This window comes from Natator depressus, chromosome 1, assembly GCF_965152275.1.
Source record: "Natator depressus isolate rNatDep1 chromosome 1, rNatDep2.hap1, whole genome shotgun sequence".
In the NCBI taxonomy this organism is placed as follows: domain Eukaryota; kingdom Metazoa; phylum Chordata; order Testudines; family Cheloniidae; genus Natator; species Natator depressus.
The window spans coordinates 82,032,159-82,055,228 of record NC_134234.1 but is presented as its reverse complement, the minus strand read 5'-3'; the positions used below and the strand labels follow the sequence as shown (position 1 = coordinate 82,055,228).

General features: G+C 43.6%; 1 long non-coding RNA gene across 3 annotated transcripts in view; it reads right to left on the bottom strand.

Annotated features, from left to right (window-relative positions):
• The window catches only part of LOC141993066 (uncharacterized), a 53,361-nt gene that overhangs the window by 14,610 nt on the left and 15,681 nt on the right, over positions 1-23,070 (bottom strand). Inside the window, exon 3 of one of the 3 annotated variants that reach the window (XR_012640776.1) lies at positions 5,547-5,652. The exons of the other annotated variants lie outside the window; for them this stretch is intronic. This is a non-coding gene — a long non-coding RNA (uncharacterized LOC141993066). Of the gene's footprint in view, positions 1-5,546; positions 5,653-23,070 lie in introns of those variants that run through there. 3 annotated transcript variants of the gene reach the window in all.

Genomic DNA, 23,070 nt, shown 5'->3' with positions numbered 1-23,070 from the left:
CAAACACAACCGGACTAATGTCTGGTTTCCCTGGGCTACTTCCTACCCCTACCTGGTCGTAGGGTTTTGCCACTCATGGGCTCTCAGGCTCTTCAGGGTACTCTGCAGTCAACAGTTCCAGCAGCTCCTCAGGGTATTCACAGGGTAGCAGCTCCTCCGAATATTCGCCAAGTGGCAGCTTCTGTATATTCCGCCAGAGGCAGGGGTTGATACAGCTCAGTCCATGTTTCAGGGGCCATAAGAACATAAGATTGTCCATACTGGGTCAGACCAAAGGTCCATCTAGCCCAATATCCTGTTTTCCAACAGTGGCCAATGCCAGGTGCCCCAGAGGGAATGAACAGAGCAGGTAATCATTAAGTCATCCATCCTCTGTCGCCCATTCCCAGTTTCTGGTAAACAAAGGCTCTCTAGTCCCCGCTCTTGGTTGTTAAACTCTGCTGGCTCGTCTCTGTAAGATCTCCATATTTCATACTTCCCATCCCTACCACCAAATTCTGGTCCATCCGCTTGGTCATTTCTCACCTTGATTACCACCAACGTCCCTTCTCTGGTCACATTGATTCCTGCACTGTACCTCACAAGTCTATCTTCCCCATCGGCTTCTCCTACCATGTCAGCACCTTCCCCACAATTTGAACCCCTGCATTGGATTCCAGACTCTCCTCTTGTTATTACAATAGTGAGTTATGCTCCATTGCTGGGGTAACTATTTCAGAACTAGGTCAAAGAAAAGAGAGTGATATAGAACCTGATTATCTTAGAAGTGTAAATGAGAGCAAAAACAGGCATACAGTTTTTAAAGACTTTGTGATGGTAGGTACTATAAGGCTGTAATTTACACCATATGTGTTGCTTTTTTAAAAAAAAATTATAAATGCAGGGAAGAAATTACTCCTGTGTCCAATATTTTCATCTGAATTTTTGAATACTGAAGTATAGGACTTCTGGTGGTCAAGAATTACTTGGCTGAATAGGTATATTTGCCCTGATTTTGTCCTTTTTAACTCTAGACGTAAAAAGTGTTTAGTGAAAGTAATCAAAAAATCCATTCTAGGGTTAATTCTTGAGAAAGTAGCACAAATGCATTAAAAGCAAGTGAGACAAACATAAATCTAAGCTTACGTAACCCTACAACGCATCATAATGAAGTTTTTATTTCCATACCTCAGAGTCTACTTTAGCAAATATCTATTAAGGAAACAGGGCTATCCAAAGAACAAGTGTTCTGTACAACAAATCTGCCAAATCATACATAGCTACATTATGTTGTTACCCTATCTTAAAATGATTACCTATTTGTAAGCTAGGGGGAATAGTCCCGCTATTCTGGGGAACTTTCCTGGCTTCTGCACTACCCCGGTGAAGTGGGCTAGCAAAAGGATCTGAGTCCTTGCTCCCACCTCCTTTACCCAGAGTTCTCCCTGCCCTTGAGGACTCCCCTTCCACTCTCCTGTCTGGCAGAGTCCTCATAACCCCGACAAGGCTGGGCCCAGGATTCTTGGGGGGCTTGACCCCCAACCCTGCTGCGGTCACCTAGGACAGGGGCTAGGGTGTCCCCACTCCGAGGTACTCTCTCTGCACTGGGCTCTTCTCTGACCCACTGACCATTACATACAGGTTAAAGCAAATGCAAGTTATTTAATCAACAATTAATTTTAAAAAGAATAAGGAAAAATGGGAAAGGTTAAAGGGAAACACATCAACCCGCTCTGTGGCAGGGAACATCACAAACAGTGTCTCTGGAATGTCAGGGCAGTTCACAGTCTGTTCTTTGTAAGTCCCAGGCCTTCTTCTCAGGCCCTGGCTGGGCTGTAGGGATGCTGTGGGTTGGACACTTGCTCTGGTGGTGGCCACACACTCTCAGGCTCTAAGTGGTAGGACCCTTCTTCCCAGTGTCGCCCCCGCCCTGTTGGGGTTACGATCCAAGCCTGGCCTGCAGAGCCTCTTGGCTGAGGCGTCTCCCTGTGCTGGGCCCACTGCCCAGGGTCCCCCTCGCTCTCCCCAGCTGCTCACCGCAACCAGCTCCGGACTGCTCCAGCCCCAGCTCCACCACTCTGTCTCTGCTGCTCTGCCTCCAGCTCCCTGGGCTGCTTCTTTGGCCCCTCTGCCTCGGGTTGCTACAGCTCTGCTCCCAGGACAGGTCTGCTCTGCAGGCTGCTTCTGTGACTCTGCTCCCAGCACTGACCTGCTTCGTGGGCTGCTTTTCTGGCCCCTCTGGCTCTGGTTGCTGCAGGTCTCCTCCCAGGACAGGTCTGCTCTGCAGGCTGCTTCTGTGACTCTGCTCTCAGCACTGACCTGCTTCGTGGGCTGCTATTCTGGCCCCTCTGACTCTGGTTGCTGCAGCTCTCTTCCCAGGGCAAGTGTGCTCTCTCTGGGCTGTGCCTCTGGCTTTGGGGCTGCAGCTCTGCTCCCAGGACAGGGTCTGCTCTCCCTGGATCTGGCACAGCTCTGCTCCCCAGCTCAGCTCGGGCCCCTGCTTTCTCCTTAGCTTGGCCCCACTCTGTCTGACCCAGGCAAGTCCAGCTCACACGAAGGACGGGACCGCCCTGGCCTCCTGGCTCCCTGATTAGCCTGCCCAGCCTGTCATTCAGGCTGACCTGGAGCATTGGCCTCTCCCCATTGTTCCTGGGGGCTGTCAGTCTCAGGGTCCTGATTCCCCATTGACCCTTCCCCCTTTTAGTACTGGGAGCTAGCCAACCAAAACACCCTCACTGAATGTTAGTAAGGGGGCAACAGTCCCCTTACATATTAAAGGAATAAAGTCCTCAACCACTGCACGCCTCTTTCCCCGCTAAGGAGATCGCAATAATAATTAGCTGAGTTGATAAGAGAAAGGAGTTTGTAGTGAGATTGAATGGCTTCTCTCTCACACAAACAGGGAGGAATCATGCCCCTGGTGGGTAGAGCCAGGCCGGGCCTGCCCCTTGCACTGGAAGCAGAAGGGAGAACAGGAAATATAAGAGGCGAAGTCTCCAGTTTAATTGAGGGAGAGCCTGGGGAGGGGTCGGATGCTGCTGCCTTGCTGCTGGCTATATGCTATGGCTAAGGTCTCAGTGGCAGTTGGAAGTAAATATCTGCATGTCAGTGGAATTCTCCCTGGTTGATCATTCCAAAGGATGGTTGATATTCTACCAGGTTTGTGTGGGCTCTATGGCACAGAACATTTTTTGATTATTGACAATTTTACTTACAACCTGTATGCAGCTGGGGTAGATATAAGATAAAAATACCAACTTTTTATCTATATTGCCCTCAACACTGCATTAACTGAACCTCAGTCTTCTCTGCAAAAGTCCCACACGTATATCATGAAGCAAGCAATCCCACTTGCTCAGACACTGAGGGAGGCCACGGCCTGACCCTGCAATTGAATCCACATGGACAGACCCTTGCACTTGCATGAAGCCCAGTTGGCTCTGCATGGGCTGAGGGGCACACCCACAAATATCCAGTTATAAGATCCAGGCTTTAGAGAGCTTTTCTATTCAGTAAAAACATGCTTTAGGATAAATAGTAAATAGACTGGTTGTTCCCATCAATTGTCAAATTATTCAAATAATTTCTCTCCCATTGTTTGTCCTGCAGCAGCACTGAGCAAACACTATTAATCAAATTATTCCCAAATGTTTCTCTGTACATCTGCAAATAGTTAATTCGTGAATGAGTCTTTCCATTATTTTAGTACTTAACGTGAGCTAAACTATTCCTTCCTTGGCGGGATCTTCAGTACAGTCCTACCTGAAATCTATACACTAGTCCAGGGTATAGTAGACATGGGTGGACTAGAACTTTCATCATTCTTTCTCTGTATTTACAAATATTATGTCACACTATTTACATGTGTATCTGAACAGCAACTCGAAGAGGTGTGTGGTGGTGTAAGTAGGCTGGTTTAGTTCCCCCTGCTTCTGCAAAACATAGCAGTTGTTTTGACTATCTCCACGGCCTATCAGTAGAAGAGAAAGAAAGCATTGATTAAAGAAATTATAAATGGGTATTTCATCTCTGTCAAACATGACATATGCTACACCTTTACTCAGCTGATATATCAGTTGAGCTGGTATAATATGCCAGTGAAAAGGGGCGGGAGGTGGAGGAGGGTGAAGCTCATTCCAGTTCCTGACATCTGGTAACACCTCATTGAAGACTAAAGATAAGAAACAAGAGACATTATTGTGAGCTTTCTTTATCCTGGATAGTCAGAAGGATGTTTACTTCCACTTACCTGGTGGCTACATATCAGGAGTTCCTCAATATCTGACCTGAAGCAAACAGACCTTTTTATGATGTTTTTGTCACCTCATTTCAGCTTTACATGCAGTCTCCATGGAGTCTGAGAAGCAGGCGGATGTGAATGGTTTTGACCAACAGGTGAGCTAAAATGACCAGGGCAGGAAGATAGCATTCCTCCTTGTATAAACATACTTTTTACTGAATAGCCGTAGTGGCAGAGAGAGAAGAAACGAAGACTGTGATGGAGAGGAACAACTGGTTGAAGCTGAAGTGGCTTTAACAAAGGGCATGGGAGAGACTGAGAATGAGAAGAATGCATAAAGAACTATATCATAGAGATTAAACAGCCAAGATTACTCTTGTTTTATATGACTGGGCAGACAAACAAGGGCTCTTTAAGCCGAAGGAACGTTAAGAAGCAATTTAAAATTTAATAAAAAAGGTAGAACAAACAGTAACAGCATTTATTTTAGCAGATCTCCTTCAATCTCACTACAGTCTGGTTCAAAAATTCCTGACCTTCTACTGAACCAATGGAAGCAGGGTGTGCTGCCTCTGTAGAACTATCTGCGATAGGCCAAGATAAACAGAATGTACTTGGTGTGGAGACGTTGCCTCCCTGTTGTTAATTCTGATCTCTTCTTCTTCTACACCCAGCAGCAAAATCCTGGAATATATATTTCACTTTTTCCTTGCCGCTTAGAAGCTGGAGGTACTCTCCTTTAGCCCCAGATAGTCTGAAGGCCAACATTTTCTAAACTGGATGCCTGAAGTTAGGCACCTAAATCCATATTTAGGCATCTAAACACATGGTCTGATATTTCCCCCCTTCCCCCACAGATGAGCTGATCACCAGCTGCTCTTAAGCACCTTAAGCTCAGCACCTCTGAACATCAGTTCACGTACTCAAATGCCTAACTGGCTTTAGATGCCCATCTTTAGGCACCTAAGTTTGAAAATTTGGACCTAAAGCATTTAACTGTAATTTAGTCTGGCATTGCCCATTGTGGTTGGGAGAGTTTTATTGTTTTTTCACATAATCATTAGCCAATGATAATTTCAAAGTCATACATTTTAACCATGATGTAATTCCCTGTTAATATCTCAAAACTAGACAGCTTCATTCAGCTTATTTGACACATTTTAGTGCTGCTGCAATACTTGATAAGGAGACGGTGGGGAGGAAGAGGTGTGAGGGAATGAGCTGTGAGTGTTTGCACAATCCTTTTTTTTTTTTCAGCTCAAGTATGTAAAAAGTGAGATAAATGGTCAAACTGCAGACATACTGTACTCAGCAGGAGCCAAAAGCTGCTCTCTGGATTGGCAGCTCCAAAAGCCATCAGCACTGGATCCTTTCAGTAATTTCCAGCTCGGAAATGTCCTTCCATTGCTTGTGACAGACATAAACCAGCTGTGCTTCAAGAAAGGGAGAACAGAGAGAAGAAGAGACAGACGGGTTGGACACAAACAGTAACAAACACTGGAACCAGCTGCAGCCTGCAGGTCACACTTCCACGTCAACAAAAAATGTTATTTAGTATTTGCCAAACACTGAAGTAATTCATCACAAGATATAAGTGGATCTATAATATCTGAAATTGCCTGTGGAAGATTAACTGAACGTATCACATTTCCAATTTGATGACTTAAATGGGAATTGAAATGGTATGCGCTTTGTAGGAAAGGCACTTATTCCATCTGTGCAGTAGCAAAATTCTCATGCTGGTCAATCTCAGCAATGTAATTTAGAAAATTCTAATGTGAGAATATTTGTATTCATAAAGAAGAGGGGGCTGTAAAATTCAATGCCAGCCTGACAGAATTCAGCTGAGTCTGATCAAATATATGCAGCTGCTACTGACTAATCTAAAGCATGTATAAGACAAAACTACCGTGGAACCACAGGGTGAAAGAGGAAGATGCTGATTATTTTAAACATGGGGGTGAATTGGTTCTGAACCACTCATTGCTGGCAGTTGCCTCTAAAAATATCTGCTTTGCTCAGGGGCATTCCTCAAATGAACATCATGGTCCAGTCCAGGGCCAATGGGGGTGGGGTGGGGGGGGTGGGCAGCATTTGGCCTGGGCCTCAAGCTCAAAGGGGGTCTCAAATTTAGACACTTGTTAATTTTTTGGCATTTGATAAGTTTTGCAACTTATTTTTATGTGCATCCCTATCAGACCAAAATGTGACACACTCTCAGCTTAGAGCTGCAATTTTAAGCAAATAAGAGATGTGATCTGTAAAAGACATAATTTTTTTGTTAACGGATATAGATTTTGTCATATTAAAGAGTAAAATATGTTCATAAATATTAATAAAAATATGTCGGTTCTGATGGCACAAGTTTAGACCATGTGTCATCATTTTTTATTTGTATTATGGCTAGGGGCTTCAAAAGATGGAAGTGGCCCGGGCCTCTCTGGACCTCTAAGAGGGCCTGGTCCAGTCTATGCAAGATGGCACTTTTAAAGATAATATTGGCGCACATTACTGTAATGCCCGGGTGTTCTTTCATCATCACTGAGCCCTACTGCAACAGCATGGAAGAAAGTAAAAAACAAAACAGGACCACAAGAAAGAGAGGGGAACATACAAGAGATTTAATAAGAGAAAAAAAATTAAAGCATATCTCTTAGCTGAGCTGAAAAGGAGGAGAGAGATGGGCTTGAGACTCTTTGTTAGTTATATGTATTTATTATTTCTGTTTCCCAAGAGAGAAAAAGCATTAATTCTGTCCCAAAGAGTTCATAAATTAAGGGTCAGATTCTGCCTCCTTTTGAGTAGTATCTTACTTTGTATATAATCAATGGGACTAATGGCAGAATGAGGTACTATACCACCCAAATAAAGGTAGAAGAATCTGACGATAAATTAGACATAACAAGGGGGAAACAAGACAACAAGGAGGAGACGGTGGAAGAAAGATTGAGGAGATGGGAGAATTTCAACAAAACACAATTTTTAGCCAAAATCACCTGCTTGCATAGAAAATTTTGATTTTTTCATTGAATATCCAAACACCTGAAAACCAAATAGCTTTCTGTTTTTGGCTGGAAACTGAAAATCTTCAGTTCAGAAATGCTGCCACAATGCATCATAGGGGCTGTAATTTCGGTGCTTCATACCCCCATTATCCTCTATGGACTGGGTTCCCCAGCTGGACTACATCTCCCATCATCCATCACAGCCAGGGACTCCTATAGATGCATGCAGTGGCTCAGCAAGAGGAGAGATTATGCTTCATCATGGGATATATAATCTGGCAGAGGAGCCCACCCTGCAGAGAAGGACATGAAATTCCCAAACTATAATTCCCACAAGGCACCACAGTATTTCCAAATCAAAATTTTTCTCTTTTAAACCAACAGTTTTCAACCAACCCTTTTTAATTTTTCACTGAAACTGAATTTTTCTATGAGAGGAAAAAACATTTTCTGACTTTCTCCACTGTTGGCTAGTTTTATGTAGATGTTGTGGCAGAAGTGGAATATAATGAGGAACTTAAATGTGGAGGGGGAAGGAACCTTGCAAAACAGTTCAGGAAGGGTGTTCCAGCCATAAGGGGCATATGACTGGGCAGTCTGTCACTGAAGACAAGGAAAAGGTCTTGGGAGAAGAAGCCAGCGTTTGTTAACAAACTTGTTTTTTTCTGTTATTTGTTAGATCCCCAGCAGCTAGTTGCAGAGAGGTGGTTTCCAATTTTAGACGGCTAGACCTGGGAGCTGGGTTCCAATATAAATTTACCCTCAGACCAGTAAGTGGGATCTTAGGGCTTGTGGAGCAGAGTAGGCTGGCTCTTCAGGACAGTGGATGAGAAGTTTAGCTATGTAGGGTATGCCTGAGCTACTCCAGTAGTGGGGAAGGGGGAAAGGCCTGGCTGTCTTTCAGATTATTATAAACCACTGAGCAATCTGACTTCAACAAGAGATAAAGTTGTTAGGCATCATACATGGTCACAAGAAGGACTGAGAGCTTTTTGATACAGTGAATACTCCTACATTACTAAATTAACACTAAAATGCTACAGAAATATTTTCATAGCATCCAAAACAATAGGTCTCTGATATCGATTGGGACCTGCAGATGCTACCATAATGTAACTAATAATTGGCTGCTATTATGGTTGCAAAACTGGATAAAATGGAGCAGTACAATTTTTGGGCTGTGTTGCTATACAATTCCTTTATTAATTCCACAGAACTACAGTTTCCTATTTTAAACATGGTGGTGAACTGGTTTTGAATGAGTTGAACTATCATTGCTGACGGTTGCCTCTAAAAGTATCTGCTTTCCCCAGGGACATTCCTCAAATGAACTTCATGGTCCAGTAATTATGAAAAGTATCGAAGTTATGAAGGAACAGTAAGCTAGCAAATATATACAATAGTCATTATACTATAACTAACCCATATAATGGTTCTCTAATATAGTATTTCACAGGATTTTCTCAATAATCGCTGAAGAGCCAACATAGGAGTGTTGTGTAAAACCATAACTATTCCTCTAGAGAACTGGATGATTAAAAAAGGTTTTAAATAGCACAATTAAGGATTTAAAATAATGAAACATGTCAAGGTCACACGATGAAGAAAATTTACAGCATGCAGTGTTCTTTCATATGCCTCTCAATTTTTACTGGAATTGAATTGTATTAATTATGTAGGCTTCACAAAGGAATGTTCTACACATCCTAAAGAGGGAAAGAAAAGTTCAACCTCCCGTTTCTGGGAAGGGTCTTAAAGCATATGCCCATTGCTGTAGTTCCTATGCCTGACTCAGGCTAAGGGCTCACCTCCGGCCTTCGTACAGTGCATTTAGTAAAACATTGCAAGGTCTGTTCCTCATCCAAGGTAAAGTATTCCTTTACCTCCTCTATGGCTTTATGTATACCTTTCCTCCCCTGCTGTTCTCTGCCCCATCCTCCTATATGACCCTTCCATTAAAAAAAACCATGTATATAGGATGTTACTCTGTCTCTCGTCTCCAAAAAGAGGTGGCAAAGGTTGCTTACATCCCAGTTTTACTTGCCACTTCTGCAGCTCATAGCCCATTTCACAAGCCCATTTTGCCTAAAAGTGACTTTTTAACTTGAACAATAGCCACTGCCCTGAAATATCACAAAACACGCAGAATGCCAGGAGGCATGAAACCTCCTGTTTAGGAAGAGAGACATTTTTCACTAAAAGTACCCGTCCTTTCACACAGTTCTAATTTAAGTACAACAAACGCAAGCCATCCCTTTTTACAAACAGAGCTAGTGTAATGTAAAAGGGCCCCATCCTCCACCCCTCACTCAATCCTTCCTCTGGCAATTCTCCCATTCCCCAAGACCAAGAGCACTTTTACTTGAAGAAGTGAGTAATGACCTCAAGTCTGGCCTGTTTGAAAATTTGGATGATATCTTTAATTCCTTTAACTTTGTACTAGACGGCTTTCCTTCTTTCAGATAGAAAGAAATCCAATACGATAAAATACTTAAGTGTAGAAGTAAGTGCCCCTCTATGACATTAAGATCATACATTGCGACTGATCTGTGCACAGAATCCTGCTGATAGAAATGGCATGCACAGAAGACTAGTACAAGACCCTTAGTTTCTCCCTGGACCACTGGATCTGATTCACTGCAGGAAGAGCTGATAGCCACTAAAAATGCTTTTCACAGATAAATGCAACAGAGTACATAGCTAATGGCTCAAAGGGAGGTTTCATAGGACCATTAAGGACCACGTTCAGATCCCATATCGGAGTAGCTCACTCATTGGGGGGGGGGGGGAAGTTACCCAAACCCTTGATGAATCTTGCTGTTGTGGGATGAGAACAAATTGAAAATATCTGTATAGGGGAATGAAAGGCTGTAATAGCCACCAAGTGAACTCTGATTGAACTCACCGAAAGACCTGATTTCTTTAATTCCAACTGGTAATCAAGAACAGCTGAGAGGGGGAAATGAACAGGTGAAAACTGATGCTGAGAACAGCAATGGTGAAATCCCTTCCATTTCTGAAGGTAAATATTTTAATAGAGATCTTTCTGCTATTTAATAAGGTTTGTTTTACTTCTGATGAACAGGAATCCTCTATTCCCAAGAACCATCAAGGACCCATGCTCAGAGTGAGAGGATGGCCATGTCAGTGTGGAGAGACAAACTGGAATCCTGGGACAGCACATGGGGAATGGGCAGGAGCTGCTTTGCTGGACAAGCAACAACGTGAATCAGGTAAGGGTACCAGACCTGCCTCAGCCACGTTGGTACCACTAGAATGAGCTTGGCTCTGAATTATTTGATCTTGTTCAAAACAAAATCAGTGGTGTCAGAGGATATGCATACAGAAGGCTCCTGGTCCAAGGGATGAGAAAGGCTTCTCCCAAGGACTGAGGACCCAGACCTCCTCTCAAACAGAACCCTTTGCTTTTCCTGTTGATGGCAGTCATGAAAAGGTCCATTTATGGAACCCCCTGCATCAGGAATATCTGCCTGAGGATTTAAAGGTTCAGTCCCACTTGTCCAGAGAGCTGTCCAGAGAATGTCTGCTCAGATCATAGGCCATGATATTCCGTATGCCTGGAAGTGAAGAGGCTGAAATGAGAATGTGATTGACTACACACCAGTTCCACAGCTTTACTGCTTTGGCACATAGGGAGGAGAATTTTGGCCCTCTCTTTTTAATAGATTCATAGATACTAAGGTCAGAAGGGACCATTATGATCATCTAGTCTGACCTCCTGCACAACGCAGGCCACAGAATCTCACCCACCCATTCCTGCGAAAAACCTCACCTATGTCTGAGCTATTGAAGTCCTCAAATCGTGGTTTAAAGACTTCAAGGAGCACAGAATCCTCCAGCAAGTGGCCCATGCCCCATGCTACAGAGGAAGGCGAAAAACCTCCAGGGCCTCTTCTAATCTGCCCTGGAGGAAAATTCCTTCCCGACCCCAAATATGGCCATCAGCTAAACCCTGAGCATATGGGCAAGATTCACCAACCAGATACTACGGAAAATTCTTTCCTAGGTAACTCAGATCTCACCCCATCTAACATTTATTTAGAACTTGCAGGCCATGTTGTCTATCATGATTTTGATGGATTGTCCCTAATTAATGGAGTAAAATGAATGTCGGTATTTCTGAGTGTTCACAACTATAGGAGGTCGATATGAAAGAGTGACTCTTGAGGCAGACATTTGCCTTGATTGGCTTGTGACCCCAGATGAGCTCCCTACCCCACAAGCGATGCATCTAAAGACAAGTTATAGTAATTGTAGATGCAGGCTGGGTGAAAAGGACTCCAGCACAGATTTTGGATGGATCCTAACTCCATTGAAAGAATCTAACACCTGACGGGGGACAGATATGAACTTGTCTAACCCATGTTTATTTGGGATATAAACTGTTCTGAGTCAACCCAGAAGTCAGTTTAGATGTAGCCTGATAGGTTGTGTTATGAAAGTACTAGCTGCCAAGTGACCCAGCAGCTGGAGGCAATTGCTTGCTGTAGTTTGGGGACTTATTTGAATCCTGGTAATAAGATTTGTTAGTGTTGTAAATCTGTCCACAGAAAGGTAAGCTCTGGTTGTTGTGGCATCCAGAGAAGTCCTGATAAAGTCTATCTGTCGAACTAGAGTTAGAACAGACTTTTCAATATTGAGTAGAAGTCCTAAATTGTGAAATTATTCAAAATAGTTAAGTCCGAAGCTGACTGTGAAGAGTTCCAGGGGGATCTCATAAAATGGGATAACAGGGCAACAAAATGGCAGATGAAATTCAACATGGATAAATGCAAAGTTATGCACATTGAAAAAAAATAATGCCAACTACACATACATATTGAGGGGTTCTAAGTTAGCTATTATCACTCAAGAAATATCTTGGAATCACCATGGATAATTCTCCGCAAACTTCATCTCAATGCGCAGCAGTGGTCAAAAAAGGTTAACAGAATTTTTAGGAACTATTAGGAAAGAGATAGAAAATAAGACAGAAAATATCATAATGCCACTATACAAGTTCATGGTGCACCCAGACCTTAAATACAGTGTCCAGTTTTGGTCACCCCATCTCAAAATAACATAGTGGAACTGGAAAAGTTTTAGATAAGGCAACTAAGATGATGAAGGGTATGGAAGAGCTTCCATATGAGGAGACTCTAAAAAGATTAGGGTTGTTCAGTTTGGAAAAGAGATGACTAGTGGGAGAGATGATAGAGTTCTATGAAATCAGGACTGGTGTGGAAAAAATGAATAGGGAAGTGGTAGTTATCCTTTCACACAGTAAAAAAAAACAGGGATCATTCAATTAAATTAATAGATGGCAGGTTTAATACAACAAGAAGAAGTACTTCTTCACACAATGCATAACTAACCTGTGGAACTCACTGCAGAAGAATAGCTTTTATGTCCAAAATGGTTGAGCAGCTTTTGGTCTTTATCACTAGGGGTAGACATGGTGTGGTATTGTCTACAGCTATGAAACCAAACAGCTCCAGACTCTCCAAAAATACAATCAAGTTAAATGAAGATAAACGAACACACTAAATTTCAAAACCAGAACTTGAAGCTATAGCTACTAAGCAGAAGGTGGACACTGCCAAAAGCTCTGTCTCAGGCTGTAGAGGAGTTGAGAAGGTACTGAGGGCTGTTTGCTTGCACAGCCCTATACATCCTTGATATGGCTTATGAGGAGTAGGGTGCATGCATGGGCCAAATGGACACTGCTACCAAAAACCTCCGATCAATGGCACATGGGGGACATGCGTACCTGATGTGGAGCACCCATGGGGACACCAGTCAAAAAAAGAAACAGTTCCTGCCCACAGAGAGTTTATACCCTAAGGGGAAACAGCAACACAGAGCAATGACATGATATGCTCATTGTCAATGGCAGAGCGAGGAAAAGAATCAAGTTCTCTTGATTCCTAGCAATCCAACCACTAGACCATGCTGACATCAATCCCAGAAATCCACTAGGCCAGTGGCCCCCAAACTGTGGGATGGGCCCTCATAGCGGGGCATGGAGGAACATTGGGGAGGGCGGGCGGTGGGGCCCAGGCCACACACAGCCGCGGCCCCACCCCCAGCCCCGCTCCTGGCCCCAGACCCACCCACAGCTGCAGCCCTGGCCTCAGTCCTAGCTCCCAGCCCGGTTGCAGTTCCGGCCCCAGCCTCAGCCCCTGGCCCTGACCATGGCCCCAGCCCCAGCCACGGCCCTTCTCTGAGCCCCAGCTCCCAACCATGGCTCCAGAAGTGGGGGTGTGGAGAGGGGTAATGGGGAGTGTGAGGTAAAAAGTTTTGGGACCACTTCAGTAGGCCATGCTGCTTTTCTATGCATTCTATGGCATAGTCCAGTAGCTAAAGTAGCAACTGACACTTAACTCCAGAGGACAGTTTATGTCTTATTCACAATTAAAAAAAACCTCAAAAACCTTTAACTACATCCATGTTTAATAGAGGGAAAAAGACAAGGTGTTCAGGCCTGTGGGAGGCCTTTCTTTCCCTGCTATGCAGGTTCAGCTAAGGGCAGGTAGGCTTCCTTGTCCCACTATATTTGTCATCTCTTAATTATTTTTTAAAAAATCCATGATTAAAACCACTGATTTCTCTCTTTAATCTAGACCACTCTTCCAATAAGCATGGAGCCTAAGCCCCGGTCAAAGCAACTGGTTTCAAAATTAGCTTAGTCATTGAATTCAATGTTTAACCCTAAATGCAGCTCTTTCCTAATTTCAAAATACTTTGCTAGTGCAATAAATATTGGTTCATCAGAATGGTCTCTATAGGGAATAATTCAGACAGATTTACTCAATAGTAGAATGGACTTTATTTAGGTCCCAACAGTCTGTTTTAAAGTTGCATACATAGTAGCCATCATTAAATAATAGTACTTCTGTAGCAGCCCCTACGCACAGCCCATATGGTTACAGTTGTCATTGATCTATTTCTGATTACTTTCCGAACAATGACACAAAACCCTTCCAGAGTCCCCCAAAAACACTAAAAGCTTTGCTACAGCAATACACCTTAGCTTAGCCCGTTGAGAGTTCTACTACTTCGCTGTAATTTCAGCTGTTTGGTTTAGCGTGTGGGTTGGTTGCGGGGTGTTGGCCTGTGATATGCAGGTCAGACAGGATGATCTGTTGGCCCCCTTATGGCCTTAAATTCTGTTCTTCATTTTTAAGGACAGTCATTAATGACATGCAAGGTGAGTCCCAGGAGCCCTTTCTCAGAGTTAAGTTTGCGTATTAGCTCATTCAGGGCTCAGTCACAAAAGAATCACTTACTGGTGAGTTCACCACAGTACTAACAGAACCACAGATTTAGAAATAAAGCACATTTAAAATAAAAATTTAGTTAATGTCTTCTAACCTCTATGTCTGTAATAGAGAAGGAGGATGGTCCAGTGGTTAGGTTAGTGGCCAAGGCCTGGGGTCCTGATCTGACACAAATTTCCTGTCTGAATTTGGGCAAGTCACTTCGCCCCTCTGTGTCTCAGCACCCCAGTTGTAAAACGTGGAGGACAGTATGTCCTTACCTCACAGGAGGGGTGTGAGGTTAGATACATTAAAGATGTGGGACTCTCAGAGACCATGGCACTGCTCTCCAAGCACCTAAGATGGAACCTTGCTACTGGGCAGCAGTTAGGAAACGAGTACTATTTTTCAATGTCTCCGAGTATCGTGGTTTTTAAAAATTCAGCCTCTGCTTCATAGATCATCTGAGAAAGCAGTGCCAAATATTTTCTTAAAACAACCTCTCCAACCCCTCCCCCCTTTTGTGTAAGTGTCCACATGCTTTTTGTTCCATGTTCTACGTTGCGGAGGGAGATCGTTGACTGTATTGTCCCTTAAAGGGACAGATCTTCCACTATTTCAAGGTTTTGAAAATTTCCCCAAAACACAAGCTGTTCTCCACCCTATGACCTGCACACTTATACCCATGTAAGCGGGGGAATAGTCCCGCTATTGTGGGGAACTTTCCTGGCTTCTGCACTACCCCGGTGAAGTGGGCTAGCAAAAGGATCTGAGTCCTTGCTCCCACCTCCTTTACCCAGAGTCCTCCCTGCCCTTGAGGACTCCCCTTCCACTCTCCTGTCTGGCAGAGTCCTCGTAATCCCAACCAAGCTGGGCCCAGGATTCCTGGGGGGCTCGACCCCCAACCCTGCTGCAGTCACCTAGGACAGGGGCTAGGGTGTCCCCACTCCGGGGTACTCTCTCTGCACTGGGCTCTTCTCTGACCCACTGACCATTACATACAAGTTAAAGCAAATGCAAGTTATTTAATCAACAATTAATTTTAAAAAGAATAAGGAAAAATGGGAAAGGTTAAAGGAAACACATCAACCCGCTCTGTGGCAGGGAACATCACAAACAGTGTCTCTGGAATGTCAGGGCAGTTCACAGTCTGTTCTTTGTAAGTCCCAGGCCTTCTTCTCAGGCCCTGGCTGGGCTGCAGGGATGCTGTGGGTTGGACACTTGCTCTGGTGGTGGCCACACGCTCTCAGGCTCTAAGTGGTAGGACCCTTCTTCCCAGTGTCGCCCCCACCCTGTTGGGGTTACGATCCAAGCCTGGCCCGCAGAGCCTCTTGGCTGAGGCGTCTCCCTGTGCTGGGCCCGCTGCCCAGGGTCCCCCTCGGTCTCCCCAGCTGCTCACCGCAACCAGCTCCGGACTGCTCCAGCCCCAGCTCCACCACTCGGTCTCTGCACTGCTGCTGCTGCTCTGCCTCCAGCTCCCTGGGCTGCTTCTTTGGCCCCTCTGCCTCTGGTTGCTGCAGCTCTGCTCCCAGGACAGGTCTGCTCTGCAGGCTGCTTCTGTGACTCTGCTCTCAGCACTGACCTGCTTCATGGGCTGCTTTTCTGGCCCCTCTGGCTCTGGTTGCTGCAGCTCTGCTCCCAGGGCAAGTCTGCTCTCTCTGGGCTGTGCCTCTGGCTTTGGGGCTGCAGCTCTGCTCCCAGGACAGGGTCTGCTCTCCCTGGATCTGGCACAGCTCTGCTCCCCAGCTCAGCTCGGGCCCCTGCTTTCTCCTTAGCTTGGCCCCACTCTGTCTGACCCAGGCAAGTCCAGCTCACACGAAGGACGGGACCGCCCTGGCCTCCTGGCTCCCTGATTAGCCTGCCCAGCCTGTCATTCAGGCTGACCTGGAGCATTGGCCTCTCCCCATTTTTCCTGGGGGCTGTCAGTCTCAGGGTCCTGATTCCCCATCAACCCTTCCCCCTTTTAGTACTGGGAGCTAGCAACTAAAACACCCTCACTGAATGTTAGTAAGGGGGCAACAGTCCCCTTACACCCAAAATGTCCTGCATGTGCCTAAGGAAAGTTCTGTGTTACGATTACCATAGCAACTGCTGTCCAAGAGCTGCCTTGGTATTTGGTCTCCTGCTGCTTTTAAAATGCTTTTTCTTTTTTGCCAAAGAAAGCTTCTCTCAGTGACCTTATTTTTTAGAATATATTTTTCACTCCCCTAAAAAAAAAAAAAAAAAGAATCAAAAGTAGAGACCGCTATGGTAATCAGCAATGTATTTGTTAGTTGTCTTTATGCTTCATTTCAGCCTTATGCATTTTAAAGCTTTTCTGGGGCAGTAGGTTGTTTGGCAGTCATGTCCTTTTCGTAGACTGAGGGCCATGCTCTGCTGCATACAGCTACCATGACGTGCTAAGGGTCAAATTTAGCCACCAGGCACAGTAGCAGCCCTTCCACCTCCACACGGGGCGTGACAGCAGCAGCCACTGGGAGGTGCCTTCACAGCCTCCTGGAATCTTCATTCACTCAGGTCTGGATGCAGTGCTCTCATTTACTTTATTGCCCTTGACTGTTGTTCACCGTCCATCCTGCCTCTCACCTACCACAGCAATGGCTCTGCCTCGTTCGTCCTGCCCAATGCGCTTCTGTCCTTTCTACCTCTGCCCCTTCCGTTTCCCTCCCTCTTTGGCCACTATCTTATTTCAGCCATGACTTTGCTGAGCAGCCCAAGGTGAGCAGAGGGTAGAGTGATGAGATGGCTAAGTAGTGAATCTGTGGCTCTTCTCTCTCCTGCACTATCTATTTGGACTGCAAACTCTTCAGGGCAGGAAGAAACTTGCTTTTAAGGAGCCCAGACGACTGTTGGTACTGTACAAATAACAAACAATGATAAAAGCCACTTTCCGGATGGACAGCTGGTTTTGAAGCACGAAACTACTGAGGCACCCTTACCATTTGTAATTACAGTCAATGCCTCTTAAACAAGACACACTTATGTAGGTGTTAGGTAAAATGAAAGACATGGCCAAGAATCCACACCCTGAAATTTATTTAATAGGAATTAATTTCCACTTTATTGGGATACTTCCAAAATCTCAAACTGGATAACAGAAATGGCTGGAGAAGGATTAGCCGTTTATCACCACATAGTGTAATCTGGGGTTTAGAGCAGAGCTCAGATTCAGCTAATCAGCACTGATAAAATTTCTATCCTGAGCATTTCTGCTGGTGCCTCCAAGCAGAATGAACTTTCACTCCTTAGTTAACTCATAACATAAGTGAAAAATGTTCAATATCTTGAAAAGTCAAGTGGATTGAATCAGCCCTAATAATGACAAAACCATAGCATCCTCTGCATCTGACTCTAACCAAAGTAAATGTGTGAGAGGAGCAAGCATGAGGTGAAAGATGCCCTACCCATCTGTCACCTGCATGAAGGATCAGGCTGTTTGGACTTCCGTTGAGACACAATATCAATGAACTTGGTAGGCAGCTACAGCAAGGCACAAGTAGTTTCAAACTGACAGGTAGCTGGTTATCATGTGCATAGGCAATCAAGGCTGGAACTGGAATCAATCGGGTATCACAAGCGTAACAGCAGAACTGGGTTAACGTGTTTTCACATAACATGTACAAAGACTAGTCTGATATCCATGAAAATCAAAAAGTCCATAACTGTGATGTGATCACTAGCATCAAATCCACAGCCACAGAAATCATAAAAAACACTAGGACCTAGGAAAAAATGCTTGCCATCTGCAGCCTTATGTGAAATAAATTGAGAATTTATGTACAGATCCTACTGAATAGGGCATTACTTATTACTTAGGTCACATTACAAACACATATTTAAACATTGTACCTGCCCCAAAGAGCTTGCTATTTAAATTGAACAGGAATAAAATGAAAGTTTGAAAGAAAATGCATGGAAGTGGCAGCAGGTCCATGGAAGGCTTGATTCCACAAGGGGCCTGATTCTGATCTGATTTACACCAGCCTAAATCAGGAGTGGCTCTGCTGGGATCACTGGAGTTACAATGGTAAAAAACCTATGTGTGAGCAGAATCAGCTCACAAGTGTTCCCGTCAGTAAACTACTACTGTCACGTTGGATACTGATTAGCATCTTTGCTAATATTTTCAGCAGAGGACTCAAGAACTGAATGAATATGGAGACTGAAATACCTCCTTTCCCACCCAGATTGTCCTTTCTGAAGAAGGTTGATATGCAATAGCAGAGCAGAATGATGAAGTGTTTATTGACCTTGCCAATGCTGTACCTGCTCTGTAAATAAATAGAGGAATTCAGTCATCATGGCCATCAAGCTAGTTTCTTTCCGGAGTATTACATTCACTAATTAGGCCTACATTTTATAAAGTGACTAATGATTTGGGGCACTGCCATTTTAGGGCATCTAACTGTGACACTTTAAAGGGGCAGATTTTCAGAAGGCAGGTGTTCAGCACTTTCTACAAATCAGGAAATTGTAAGGTGTCTCAAGTCTGGCACTCAAAACTTGAGGCACCCAAAATCATTAAACCCTTTTGAAAATACAGGCTTAAAATGTAAGTAGTATCCATGTAGGGCCCCATCCTGCTCCCTTTGTAATCCACTCGAGTTTTGACATTGACAGTAATGGAAGCAGGCCTGACTCCACAGGCACAGATACAATGGTAGAAATCTCCCCTAATAAATTAAATCTTCCTGATTCTTTGTCCTTCTCTAAAATGTTTGGCGCATGTAGAAGATTTTCAGTCCGGTCTCTGATGGCCAAAACAATTGGCAGGAAAAGCCTGAAAGCCATTACTGCAGCATTTGAACATTAGCCCTGAATGCCAGTCTCTCAGATGCTCTTGCTTTTATTGTATTTCTGGCAGTGGTAACTTTTTATCCTACATCATCAAAGTGTGGCTTAAACAACATTCACTTTGCCAGTGCCAGATATCTCACTTGCCTCTCTTCAGATTAACTTCTTTGAGAAATCCAAAACATTCTGGCACAAATGTTTACTGCTGCTTGCAAAAATGCATTTCAGCCCCTTTCTACACATTCATTCGACCTACGTTTGTGTGCTTGTCACATGACAAAAAATGGGAATCACTTTTTATTGCAATATAAATGACATTAATTGGATTTCTCTCATAATAGCCATGCTATGCAACCTAATATTAATTCAAATACTAGGCTAGATTCTCAGCTGAAACCATTCAATGCTTGGCATAGTTGAAGTGGGGAGATGGTTGCAGCTACCTGATTCTGGGGGCCACTTCTATGCCAGCCCTGGCCATGGTGTAAACTAGAGCAGCCTAAGATTGGCTGTAAAGTCCCACAGTTACCTAGTGGAGGAGCAGCTGAACTATGGTAGCACTGCATTCATACCCTAACACATCTCTTGCACCAAGGGACTGCAGGAGGAGATGGCACAGACAACTAGCAGCCAGATCAGGACTCCCCATCACCCAGGGAAATCCAATGGCCTTCCATCTCCTTTCCCGTGCTTAAACGGCACAAAGAACATCATGATATTTTCTGTTTTTTCCCTGACAGCCAACCACCCTTGATTATGTCCAATTCTTTGGCACTCCCCATCTTGGAATAGACCACTGCTAGCAATAGGGGCTACATGCCAAGAAAATCAAAATTCCCACAAAACACAGGTTAACGTATGCTTCTGGATTATAGAGGCTGTTGATTTTTAAAAGATGTTACTAATATACACTAATTGACTATGTGCACAGCCAAAAATGGGCCACAGGAAATCCACCTGAAAGCCAAGTGATGCAGAATTGTTAATGTGGCTCTGCAAGAGGGATGTGCGTTGTAGGGAACAAACACAGTTAATGATCATTTTCTAGGAACAGACATCTATTAATAGTGCACGCACAAAAATAGATTTTCCACTTTGTTTAAAGAACCACTGTGGTTTCAAGTCCCTTTTTTGTCAACAGAAATAAGGGCTGTATAATGCAAAGAAACCAGCTATACAGAAAATGCTAACTGGAGATAAGAAAGGGCTTTGTTATGTATAGCTGTATTTTTAAATCTCATGCACTTATGCTTTGTGTCTATTATAGTTTTAAAATTAACAATTTAGCACCACGCATACTCTTCTGTGTTGCAGTCATTACTATATTCAAAGGCAATCATGTATAAATAGTATCAGTGGTTTATTTTGGGGGTTAAAGATTCCATTAATCTGATTTCCCAGTGTCTGTACAAATGTGTAAAGATAGGAAGACTAAATAAATGTTTGTTGTTTTTTTAAAAAAAGAGATTGAACTATTGTATATAAATTTGCTTTCATACCACAGATGGCTGCAGTACTGGGCCTGACTCTCCTCCTAGTTAGACTGGTGTAAATCAAGAGTAACTCTATTGAATTAAGTGGAGTTTTACCAGTGTGAAACCAATGTGAGTGAAAAGAGAATAAGGCTCTTTGTGCTTTTGATTTTGTTTAATGTAAACTAGAGGGGAGAAAATTGTTTTTAGCCTTGATCCTTTTTTCTCATACATGTCATTGGTTGAGTTTCATCCCTTGGAGAATTGGTGAATGTGGGAATACAGACTAATACAAAACACTTGGCCTGTTTTCAGTTCCTAACACATACTCCAGAGTTCATGTTATGGTTATCAGAAATAATCTATGAAAAATGAAGCTGCACACAACTGCAGATCATCAGCATGGCTTAACCTTGTCAAGTGGGGATGAAACAGGAAGTGCTTTGTGACACTGACTGGCAGAAATACAAACTGATGAAGAAAACACACTGCAGGAAAGAGGATCTCAGACAGTGAGTTAAAGCACAGGATGTTAACTAGAGCAATATTCTACCATGGCCAAGATCAGAGAAAGTTGACATACTTGTTAGATATTTCAGCAAAAGAATCAGTTCCAGCAACTTTTTTTTAACCTTTCTTACAACACAATTTACCAAAAGGTGGCAGAGGGCAACAGGGGTTGCCCTGAGTGATAACATTTTTAATTGTACAAATGCCATTCTTGATGTCATAATCCAAAGGTCAATGCAGCTGCAGGCCCTGAACAGATGTGCTCTACATCTGCTAAATAATATGGAGAAGTGGCTGTAGGATCCAAGTAAGGTTAAAAACATTGGTAGATCAATGGTGCCACTCATGTGGGTATTTGCCTCCTTCCTTTCCAACGTCTTCCATGTATTTCTATACTTCATTAAGAAACCATAGCAAAACAAACAAAAAAGCCCACATGCACAACTTATTGCTGAACAAGGGCCAATGTCCAGATGAAGTCATTGTGTGAAGAAAAATATTCCATGTCTTAAAACTAAGGGCAAAATCTTGCCCTTCTTTGCAGTGGCTGTGAAAGTGACGGAGCAGAATGGGCACCAATCCCGCAAATGGTGCCTGAGCCTGAGCTCCAAAACACCCTTTAATTCAAACAGTTGTACTACGTCATCGTATTGTTAAAAAATGGTGAGATGTCCTGTTAACATTTAAATCCAATTGCCAGATCTGTTTGCATAGGTCATATTTCCACGTGCAAACATGAAGACGAATTTGTGGTAGGCTGGTTGGTCAAGTGGTTTTCAGCTTTTCTTGCAATTAACGCATTCTTTTTTTGAGTAAGAAGAAAAACATTTTCTTAAGAAATTTCACAACAATAGGTGCAAAGAGAAAAGTCATCTTCAGCTTTAAATAGAATACTGTTTTATTCTATGTGCTAAACCACTGTTGATACAGAGTGTCCAAAATGAGTGTTAGCGTATACTTACTCTTTTCCTGTTTGTCTGATAACTATGCTGTGAGATTTAACACAATGATAAAAGTATACTAAAATGCTGACCACAAAAATATTAGCCCCATGGTTATACTTTGTATTAAAGAATGTTTTCAGGTATTTCTTGTTTCCTAAATTGACATCATTGTTTCAAATATCAATGTGGCTTCAGCTAGAAAGGAGTCTGTGGTCATGATACACATTGGTGCCAGTGACATAGGGAGGCGTAAAAGAGAGGTCATAGAAGCTACACTTAGATTATTAGGAGAAAGGCTTAAGTCCAGGATCTCTGGAGCCATTTCTTCTTCGATCCTTCCAGATCCCCATGCAGGATCAACTGGACAGCGGGAACTTCAGGGTCTTGGGCCTCGTCTACATTAGAAAGGGTTTGCTGATATCGCTGTACTGACAAACCCTTCTTGTGGAGACACGGCTTACCCTGGCAATTTTGTTTGTTTGCTGGTATAGCTTATTTCATTTCCCTGAATGAAACAAGTTATACTGTCAAAAGGCTTTTTTTTACTAGTATAACTGTGTCGACTCTGGGGCTCTTGGCAGTGCAGAAAGGCCGCCAAAAATAATCCCCCACAACCAACATTGTCATACCAACAAAAACCTCTAATGCAGACCTGGCACTAGTGTGTGGGTAGGAAGACATTGTAAAGAGAAGGATGGTTCTAAACATAGTGGAGCCAGGCTGCTGGTCCAGAAAACTGACAACTTTTAGGGGGAATACTAAGACTAGGACCTGGGGAAAAGCTGACAGGTGCTGAGGAGCACACAGGTCAGACAAAGACATCTGCTAGAGATGTTGATAATACAAAGCTATCTGGTAGTAAAGGGT